The sequence below is a fragment of the Ranitomeya imitator genome, chromosome 1 (genome assembly GCF_032444005.1).
Source record: "Ranitomeya imitator isolate aRanImi1 chromosome 1, aRanImi1.pri, whole genome shotgun sequence".
Lineage (NCBI taxonomy): Eukaryota > Metazoa > Chordata > Amphibia > Anura > Dendrobatidae > Ranitomeya > Ranitomeya imitator.
Window position 1 is genome coordinate 636,093,602 of NC_091282.1, and position 9,364 is coordinate 636,102,965.

The 9,364-nt window shown below is 57.8% G+C and overlaps 1 non-coding gene across 1 annotated transcript; it reads left to right on the forward strand.

Moving 5' to 3' along the window:
* The first annotated feature begins 5,256 nt into the window (after positions 1 to 5,256).
* LOC138660013 (5.8S ribosomal RNA) lies at positions 5,257 to 5,408 on the forward strand. Its single transcript, XR_011317518.1, has one exon. It is a non-coding gene; the product is annotated as a 5.8S ribosomal RNA (ribosomal RNA).
* Positions 5,409 to 9,364: the final 3,956 nt, after the last annotated feature.

A 9,364-nucleotide genomic window follows, 5' to 3' on the forward strand; every position in this document is an offset into this window, starting at 1 on the left:
CGGGCGCAAAGTCGAATTTTGGGTGAAAAACCGCGTTTTCATGCGCTAAAAATTTCAGACAAGTGTCAGACTTCCAGGCAGGGGGAAACCGCAGGAGGCGTACCGAGGAGGCTTCCAGGAGCCTGGGGAAGATTATCCAAAAGTGTCCTTGACACTTAGAAATATTTTCAGAAAATCACGATTTTGTGAAAATTGACACGTTTCCCCTACTTCCACGCCAGGGGGGCGTCAATATGTTGTGAGGTACCCCAGGACAGTCGCCTAAATGTGGGTGAAGTTTGCGAGTCACGGGCGCAAAGTCGAATTTTGGGTGAAAAACCGCGTTTTCATGCGCTAAAAATTTCAGACAAGTGTCAGACTTCCAGGCAGGGGGAAACCGCAGGAGGCGTACCGAGGAGGCTTCCAGGAGCCTGGGGAAGATTATCCAAAAGTGTCCTTGACACTTAGAAATATTTTGAAAAAATCACGATTTTGTGAAAATTGACACGTTTCCCCTACTTCCACGCCAGGGGGGCGTCAATATGTTGTGAGGTACCCCAGGACAGTCGCCCAAATGTGGGTGAAGTTTGCGAGTCATGGGCGCAAAGTCGAATTTTGGGTGAAAAACCGCATTTTCATACTCTAAAAATTTCAGACAAGTGTCAGACTTCCAGGCAGGGAGAAACCGCAGGAGGCGTACCGAGGAGGCTTCCAGGAGCCTGGGGAAGATTATCCAAAAGTGTCCTTGACACTTAGAAATATTTTGAAAAAATCACGATTTTGTGAAAATTGACACGTTTCCCCTACTTCCACGCCAGGGGGGCGTCAATATGTTGTGAGGTACCCCAGGACAGTCGCCCAAATGTGGGTGAAGTTTGCGAGTCATGGGCGCAAAGTCGAATTTTGGGTGAAAAACCGCATTTTCATACTCTAAAAATTTCAGACAAGTGTCAGACTTCCAGGCAGGGAGAAACCGCAGGAGGCGTACCGAGGAGGCTTCCAGGAGCCTGGGGAAGATTTTCCAAAAGTGTCCTTGACACTTAGAAATATTTTGAGAAATTTCCGATTTTGTGAAAAATGACCCCTTTCCCCTACTTCCACCCTAAAGGGGCGTCAATATGTTGTAAAGCACCCCGAGACAGAGACCTAAGCGTGGGCAAAGTTTGGGTCTGATGGGTGGAACACTGAAAAAAACGCGATTTTCCACTTAGAACAAACATAGAACTTTCAGACTTCCAGGCGGGGGGAAAGCTCTGAAGCTGTACCGAGGACACTTCCATGGCCCCCGGATCGATTTTCAAGAACGAGTCCTTGGGACTTTGAAATTTTTCGGCGATGCGTTTTTGGCTTCCGGGAGCCGCAGAACGTTGGGAAATTCGTTCCGCTCGCCGGCTCCAGGTGTTTCGGGCTAGTCCAGGCCCCAGCTACGCCGCCTGGCCGCCAAATTTCGCAAAATCGAAAAAAAAAAAAATAGAACCGGAATGAGGAATTTCTGGCCGCCGGATCCGCCGCACAGCTCCAGGAAGTCGGACACTTTTCGGCTTCGCTCCCTTAAAGTGGGGGTCGGTGTTTCGCCATGCAAATACCCACTTTTGCACACCAGCTGCAGGATATAGGAGAGAGGGGTACCTCTCGGGCCCGACTGATTTCCGATGTTTTCGTGGTTCCTCAAGTCGGGTAGGCGGTTTGGCGAGTACCCCCCTGTTTGCATGGAAGTCCGCCCTCGCGTCGACACCAGGCTTCCGCGGCTCCAGGGGGACTCTTGCCGGTCGTCTGCCCCAAGTCAGAGACGCGTTTCCCGGGTCGCCTGAGCCTGAACGGACCCTCCCCAAGCGTGTTCTGGTTCTCCGAGGGTGACGGATGTCAGAAGGGAGGCAGATCTGGAGTCTTCGTCCCGAGGAGGGCTCCAGGAGGGCGGATTGCACCCCCTGACTCGGTCCCCTCAGAGCAGGCTTGGCGTTTCTCTGCGTCGGATGTCTCCCGCTTCCACGCCACCGGGGAGACCTATGAGAGAATCGCACTGTGACCCGGATTCCGTCTCGAGGGCGCCCGTAGCGTGTCGGAGAGGTACCTCCAGGACTATCGGGCATGTTTCTTCCCCGTCTCCCCGAGGGGAAGGATGGCAGCGGGTGGGGTTTCTCACCCATGCCCCCCACCGGCTCTTCCTCCGATCGATTTGGCTCAGCGCTCCCGGGTGGGGAGGTGGTGCCGCTCGCTCGGCCCGGGCTTTGGAGCCCGCGTCGGTCTAAGGCGGGTGGTCTCCTTCCTCTTTTACCCCCCCGGGATTCAGGCACGCATCCTTGGGCGTGCACGCCGGCAGTCGCCTCCCGTTCGCAGGACGGTGGCTGCCGTGCAGAGGGGGAGTTTGACCCGAACTGTGGTACGGCAGGGGTCCGACGACCCGCGCGGGCGAATGGCGGGGCGCCCACCCACCTCGGCGTGGGGGCCCGTCGTCCGAATCGCTCCCTGCGCGGGGTAGCACAACGATCTTCTCCGAGGGCGGCCCTTTGACTTCCAGATGCGCAGCTCGCCCGCGGAGGCCCGTGCCGACCCCCACCCAGCGTCCGATGGGCGGCCTCCGCGGTGGGCATCGGCGAGAGCGGCGGCGGTGGGTGGCGCTTCCACGCCACCGCCGAGCTCCGCGTTCTCCAGTCTTTTCCCGAGCCCCTACGATAGTGGGGGGACGACAGACGCGTGGGGAGGCAGGCGGAGTGGGTTCTCACCGCGTGGTGTGCCCAGCCGAACGCCGTCGCCTTCCCCGCTCGTCCGACGTCCTCCGAGGCGGCTCGGAAGGGAGCGCGAGAGGGAGAGAGCGAGAGAGAGAGAGAGAGAGAGAGACCAAGCGGACGCCCCAGAGCGAGAAGGGAGGATGGAAAAGGGAGAGACGAGTGGGGCAAAAAGAGTTTTGGCGAAGGGGAGTACCCGGCGAACTGCCGCCCCGGGCTTCTTCTGTTCTCAACAGCGGAGGCACGGCTTTGGGGGGGAGACGCCGCTCGGTTGGGGCTCCTTTGAGGTTACGGGCAAGAGCCCGGGACGAGGGACTACGCCATAGGGCGACGCCGACACGGCCAGGCCAACTGCGCCCCCCGTGCGACCTCCGCGTCGCTGGCGGGCTCTGCGCCTGAGCCGCGGTGGACCCCGACGGCCAGCCCCCCTCTCCCACTCCTCGCGCCCGTCCGCCGGTGGGTCGAGGACCCCCCGCGGCGGAGGCAGGTCTAAGCCAGACGGAGGCCCCGCATAGGCCCCCCACCGCCCTGGCCCCTCTCCCCAGCAGCGACTCTGTGTGTCGCCCCGGGAGCGGTGGGTCACGAGGCAGGGTGGCCGTGGCGTCCTCCGAAGGCCAGTCACCTACGGCCCTCCCCGTGCAAGGGGTGGTTTTTACAACAGATGCCCTCCGATCGGGAGGCCGGGTCTAAGCCAGATGGTGGCGCCGCATAGGCCCCCCACCGCCCTGGCCCCTCTCCCCAGCAGCGACTCTGTGTGTCGCCCCGGGAGCGGTGGGTCACGAGGCAGGGGAGCCGTGGTGTCCTCCGGAGGCCAGTCACCTCGCCCTCTCCGTGCAAGGTGGGTTTTTTTCCAGACACCCTCCGCATCGGCCGCCTCGCACCGTACAGCGTGCACGATCTCCCCAGCGGCACTGCACTCGCCGTTCAGGCTCCTTTTTTTTTTTTATTTTTTTCTCCGCAAGGTGACTCCCCGGGCTTCTTCTGTTCTCAACAGCGGAGGCATGGCTTTGGGGGGAGACGCCGCTCGGTTGGCTTCCTTTGAGGTTACGGGCAAGGGCCCGGGACGAGGGACTACGCCGGAGGGCGACGCCGACACGGCCAGGCCAACTGCGCCCCCCGCGCGACCTCCGTGTCGCTGGCGGGCTCTGCGCCTGAGCCGCGGTGGACCCCGACGGCCAGCCCCCCTCTCCCACTCCTCGCGCCCGTCCGCCGGTGGGTCGAGGACCCCCCTCGGCGGAGGCAGGTCTAAGCCAGACGGAGGCCCCGCATAGGCCCCCCACCGCCCTGGCCCCTCTCCCCAGCAGCGACTCTGTGTGTCGCCCCGGGAGCGGTGGGTCACGAGGCAGGGCGGCCGTGGCGTCCTCCGAAGGCCAGTCACCTACGGCCCTCCCCGCGCAAGGGGTGGTTTTTACAACGGATGCCCTCCGATCGGGAGGCCGGGTCTAAGCCAGATGGTGGCGCCGCATAGGCCCCCCACCGCCCTGGCCCCTCTCCCCAGCAGCGACTCTGTGTGTCGCCCCGGGAGCGGTGGGTCACGAGGCAGGGGAGCCGTGGCGTCCTCCGGAGGCCAGTCACCTCGCCCTCTCCGTGCAAGGTGGGTTTTTTTCCAGACACCCTCCGCATCGGCCGCCTCGCACCGTACAGCGTGCACGATCTCCCCAGTGGCACTGCACTCGCCGTTCAGGCTCCTTTTTTTCCTCCGCAAGGTGACGCCCCGGGATGCCCGCCTGCTGGCACGGACGACGAGGAGGATTTCCCTTCCTCCGGGTGCCCTTCCCGCTGCGGGGCTTCCTATCTGGCTTCTCTCCCTCGATTGATTAAGTCCCTGGCCTTTGTACACACTGCCCGTCGCTACTACCGATTGGATGGTTTAGTGAGGTCCTTGGATCGGCCCCGCCGGGTTCGGCCAAGACCCATGGTGGAGAGCCGAGAAGACGATCGAACTTGACTATCTAGAGACAGTAAAAGTCGTAACAAGGTTTCCCTAGATGAACCTGTGGAAGGATCTTTAATGGGCGAGTGAAAAATACCGATGAGGTGCAGATCAGGAGGCCAGCCGCCCGCCAAATCCCCGAAGGGTACCGAATGTGATGGGGGCGGTGGTAGGTCTCTTTCTGCTTCGCCAGGGCGCTCCGCAGGGTGGGGACGGTGAGGGCACGTGAGGACAGCGGGCGGGCGACGTCGGGAGGGTGCGGGGAGCCCCTCTCGCTCCGTCGCCCAGGAAAAAGACGCCCGGCCTCGCGCCGACGATTGTTGCCCTGCCGCGGAAAAATAAGAAGCCCCCCGCGTACGCGAAAGGCCGTCCCGGGTACCATTCTCCTGTGCGCTCACACACCCCTCCCCGGGGTATGTGGGTCTGGGCGGTAGGTTGAGAAGCCTCGAGCCCTCCTTTGTTCTCCTCCCCGCTGGAGGGAGGGACGGGGAGGCCGAGCGCCCGGGCAACAGGGCCGAGATTTGAAAACAACCCTCCAAAGCATCCCAGTCTTTTGCGGCCGGCTGACACGAGAGTGAAAAGGGGGGCGCCTCCGAGTGTCCCCAAACCAGAAAGCGCGACTCTTAACGGTGGATCACTCGGCGCGCGCGTCGAAGAACGCAGCTAGCTGCGAGAATTAAGTGTGAATTGCAGGACACATTGATCATCGACACTTCGAACGCACCTTGCGGCCCCGGGGTGCTCCCGGGGCTATGCCTGTCTGAGGGTTGCCCCTCCATCTATCGCCTCCATGGCGCAGCTGGGGTCCCCTCGCAAGGGTGACAACGAGGGAGGCCTGAGGCTCCGTGCCCTGATGGTCTCTTCTCCTTTATCCCTTACGTCCCCCCAAGGCCAGACTCACCTGCCCTGGGCCCACCTGATGGGGTTTACCATCGTCACTCCCCCCGTTGCGACGTGAAACCCTGTGGCGCAATGAAGGTGAAGGCCGGGGCGCTCCGGCCGAGGTGGGATCCCGCCGCCCGCTCCGGGGGGTTGACACGGCGGGTGCACCATCGGCCCGCCTCTGTCGGGGAGGTGGAGCATGAGTGCGCGATAGGACCCGAAAGATGGTGAGCTATGCCTGGGCAGGACGAAGCCAGAGGAAACTCTGGTGGAGGTCCGCAGCGACCCTGATGTGCAAATTGGTCATCTGGGTATAGGGGCGTTTGTAGATGTGCTTGGCCCATACGGGGATCGAACCCACGACCTTGGTGTTATTAGCACCACGCTCTAACCAACTGAGCTAAATGGCCATAGGTGTGGTCCCTGGGTATAGGGGCGAAAGACTCACGGAGACCACGGGCAGACGTACAGGGGCCTGATCAACCCCTGGACCGTACGGGCTGCTGTGCCTGCCGCAGGCGAGAAGCGAGAACCCCTTCGGGGCACGGAGACTACAACCGGACGTACGGGGGTCTGACCCACCCCTGGACCGTACGGTCTGCTGGCTGCTGTGCCTGCCGCAGGCGAGAAGCGAGAACCCCTTCGGGGCACGGAGACCACAACCGGACGTACGGGGGTCTGACCCACCCCTGGACCGTACGGTCTGCTGGCTGCCGTTCCTGGTGCAGGCGAGAAGCGGGAACCCCTTCGGGGCATGGAGACCACAACCGGACGTACGGGGGTCTGATCCACCCCTGGACCGTACGGTCTGCTGGCTGCCGTGCCTGGTGCAGGCGAGAAGTGGGAACCCCTTCGGGGCACGGAGACCACAACCGTACGTCCGGGAGTCTGACCCACCCCTGGACCGTACGGTCTGCTGGCTGCCGTGCCTGGTGCAGGCGAGAAGCGGGAACCCCTTCGGGGCACGGAGACCACAACCGGACGTACGGGGGTCTGATCAACCCCTGTACCGTACGGGCTGCTGGCTGCCGTGCCGTCCTCAAATTGCTTGGCCTAAACAAAAGTCAATTTTTTGTGACAACAGTGATGACCGTGACATAGCACTGGAGGTGTACCCCAAGACAGTGACCTAAGTGTGGGTGAAGTCTGTGGTTCATGGGCGGAAAGTTGAATTTTGGGTGAAAAACCATACTTTCACACTTTGAAAATTTCAGACATGTGTCAGACTTCCAGGCAGGGGGAAACCGCTGGAGGTGTACCGAGGACACTTCCAGAAGCCTGGGGAAGCTTTTCTGGAAGAGTCCTTGACACTTGGAAAATTTTGGGCAATTTTCTGAGAAAAAAAAAAATCACATTTCCCCTTACCCCCCACCCAAGAGGGGCTTCAATATGTTGCAGAGTACCCCGAAAGGGTCCCCAAAGTGGGAGAAAAGTGAGGCAAGTCAAAGAGGCAAAGATGAATGTACATTTGAATAATTTTATTAATGTCAGATAAAAATTGACATATTCACAAGGGCTTTGTTCTCCTGATTGGGATGAGCCGAATATTCTTGAGACTATACTCCTCAGTAGAATCGGATGACTCGGTATCACTTTCCGTGAGGTCTACCACCTCGTTATCCAATTCACTGGTTGATGCCATTACTGGCGACATAATTTTTGCGTCCTCATGATTTCCTGCGTTGAACACTAGCTCTTGGGCACGGCACATATCGGTCAGGGTCTTCTCCCGGTAAACTCTCTCGGCCACATCGTTTGTATGTGCCAAGTAGCGTGCAAACAAGCGCTTTTCGCAATCTGTGTATTGTGACAAAGTCCATGTCTCGCAAATCCGCCGTACAAGGTGGCTGGTGATGTTTGGGAGGTTGTAGCTACGGAGGAAAGCACATTGTTAGTACCGGTTGCTACTTATGGCTGTGGGTCACTTGACTTGTGGCTACCTTACCTTGAATGGTATCGTCTGAGTCTCATGGATGGATTTTTTATGACCTTCCCGGTACACGTCACGAAAAAGTTTGTGATAATCTTTCGGCCAAAGGTAAAGACCGGTCTGACATATTCCGCATACGCATTGAACCACTGAAAAAGAAAAAAAATATATATATGTTACTCTCCAGTCTGGGGGCACCCCTCCAAAAGGTTTTACATGGGGACAAGAGAGTGTTTTGCTCCCCACAATGAGTGGGGTTGCCTGGGTTCCCTGGCTTTGAGAAAAGCTTACCGATTCCTCTTCCTCTGAAAGTACAAAAGTTGCTACCTGAGAGGTGGAGCACTTGTGAGTCTTCACACCCACAATTGTCTTGCGTCTTCCTTGGTACGTGTGATGGATCCTCTCATTCCACTCTGAAACCTACGATGTGAAAAAAAAAGGTGGAAAAATATTGAACCGGTTCAGCAAATACCGCTGACCCACAGGGCCCGACGACTTACCGTCATGTTACGAACAACACCTGGTCTTTGGAGATGTTTTAGAATCAGAAGGGCCTCGAGGTACAGTACCACTTCCCGGCGATCTACTTCTGATCCGCCATCTGTCACAGCCTCGATGCTAGCTAGAAATGTTGGCCTTGCCTCCTCCAGTATAATCTGGCAGTCCTTGGGTGACTTTGATGGCTTCATCAATAGATCGTACCTGTGGGGAAAAATAAAGGCAATTAACCAACATCCAAGGTTTGGTAACAATGCGCTGAATATTGGCTCTTTTGAACGGTGTACCTTTTACTTACAGACTCTCGGCAGGCTCCCTTGTACAATGATTTCTGAAGGTCTGTTGTAAAATTCATGAACACTTCGCATGCCTTATAAAGTTGAGGATTCTCTAGTCTCAGTTTGGTAGCCCTCATCTGATACATGGTAAATCTCCGTATATGCTTCAACATTTTGAGGGAGGTCTGGCTCGATAGATGGAGTTTTCCAAGTTGTTGAAAAAAATTATTAACCTGGTTTGGTTTTACGAGGTACTCCAGAGTTACAGATTTTGGGTTCACAAAAAATAGAAACCGTGCTACGTTTGATACCTCCTGTTGACAGTTTGGGACCCCATGGGTAACTGTTAGGTACGAGTGGAACCCCTTTAACATGGGGTGATTCAATGAGTGACGCTTGTACAATCCGGCGGCCTTGGTAGCCGTGCGGTTTTTGTCTTTCCATTCCCTTTTCTGGATACTTAAATTGCTGCCATCCATGACCTCCTCATTGCCTATGCGGTCAGAAATGCTCCCTGTGTGGTCAGGCTCAGGGCACGGGTCTCCCTCCCGACTGTCTACCGGCCGTAAAAGGAAAGGCACATCCATCTCATCCGAATCTAGCTTTGGCGTGGGGCATGGGTCTCCCTCCCGACTGTCTACTGGCCGTAAAAGGAAAGGCACATCCATCTCATCTGAATCTAGCTCTGGCGGGGGGCACGGGTCTCCCTCCAGACTGTCTCCCGGCCGTAAAAGGAAAGGCACATCCATCACATCTGAATCTAGCTCTGGCATGGAGCCTGGGCGGAGCTCCGGATTGTCAGTTGGTACCTGAGCGGGCCCTTCACAGGTCAGTGGTGTGATTTGTGACTCAAACCTAGGCTTGTTTGCTATCAAAAAGCCGCGACCTTCTAAGAAGGCTACAGTCTCCTCCAAGGATTGGAGGGGCTTGAGCTCACTGAATTGGATTGTTGTCCCCTTGTTGGCGATACAGCGAAGTTGATACTTTGCGGAGGCTATGACGGTTTTTATCTCCGAATCACCGTGTGACCTCAGGCATACCCTTCTCAGATGTGTGGATATATATTTGGTTACCCTGTGGCACACGGGGCATGTAAGTGGTGTCCGTGGGTGCCTGCGGGGGAGACACAAGCAATAAA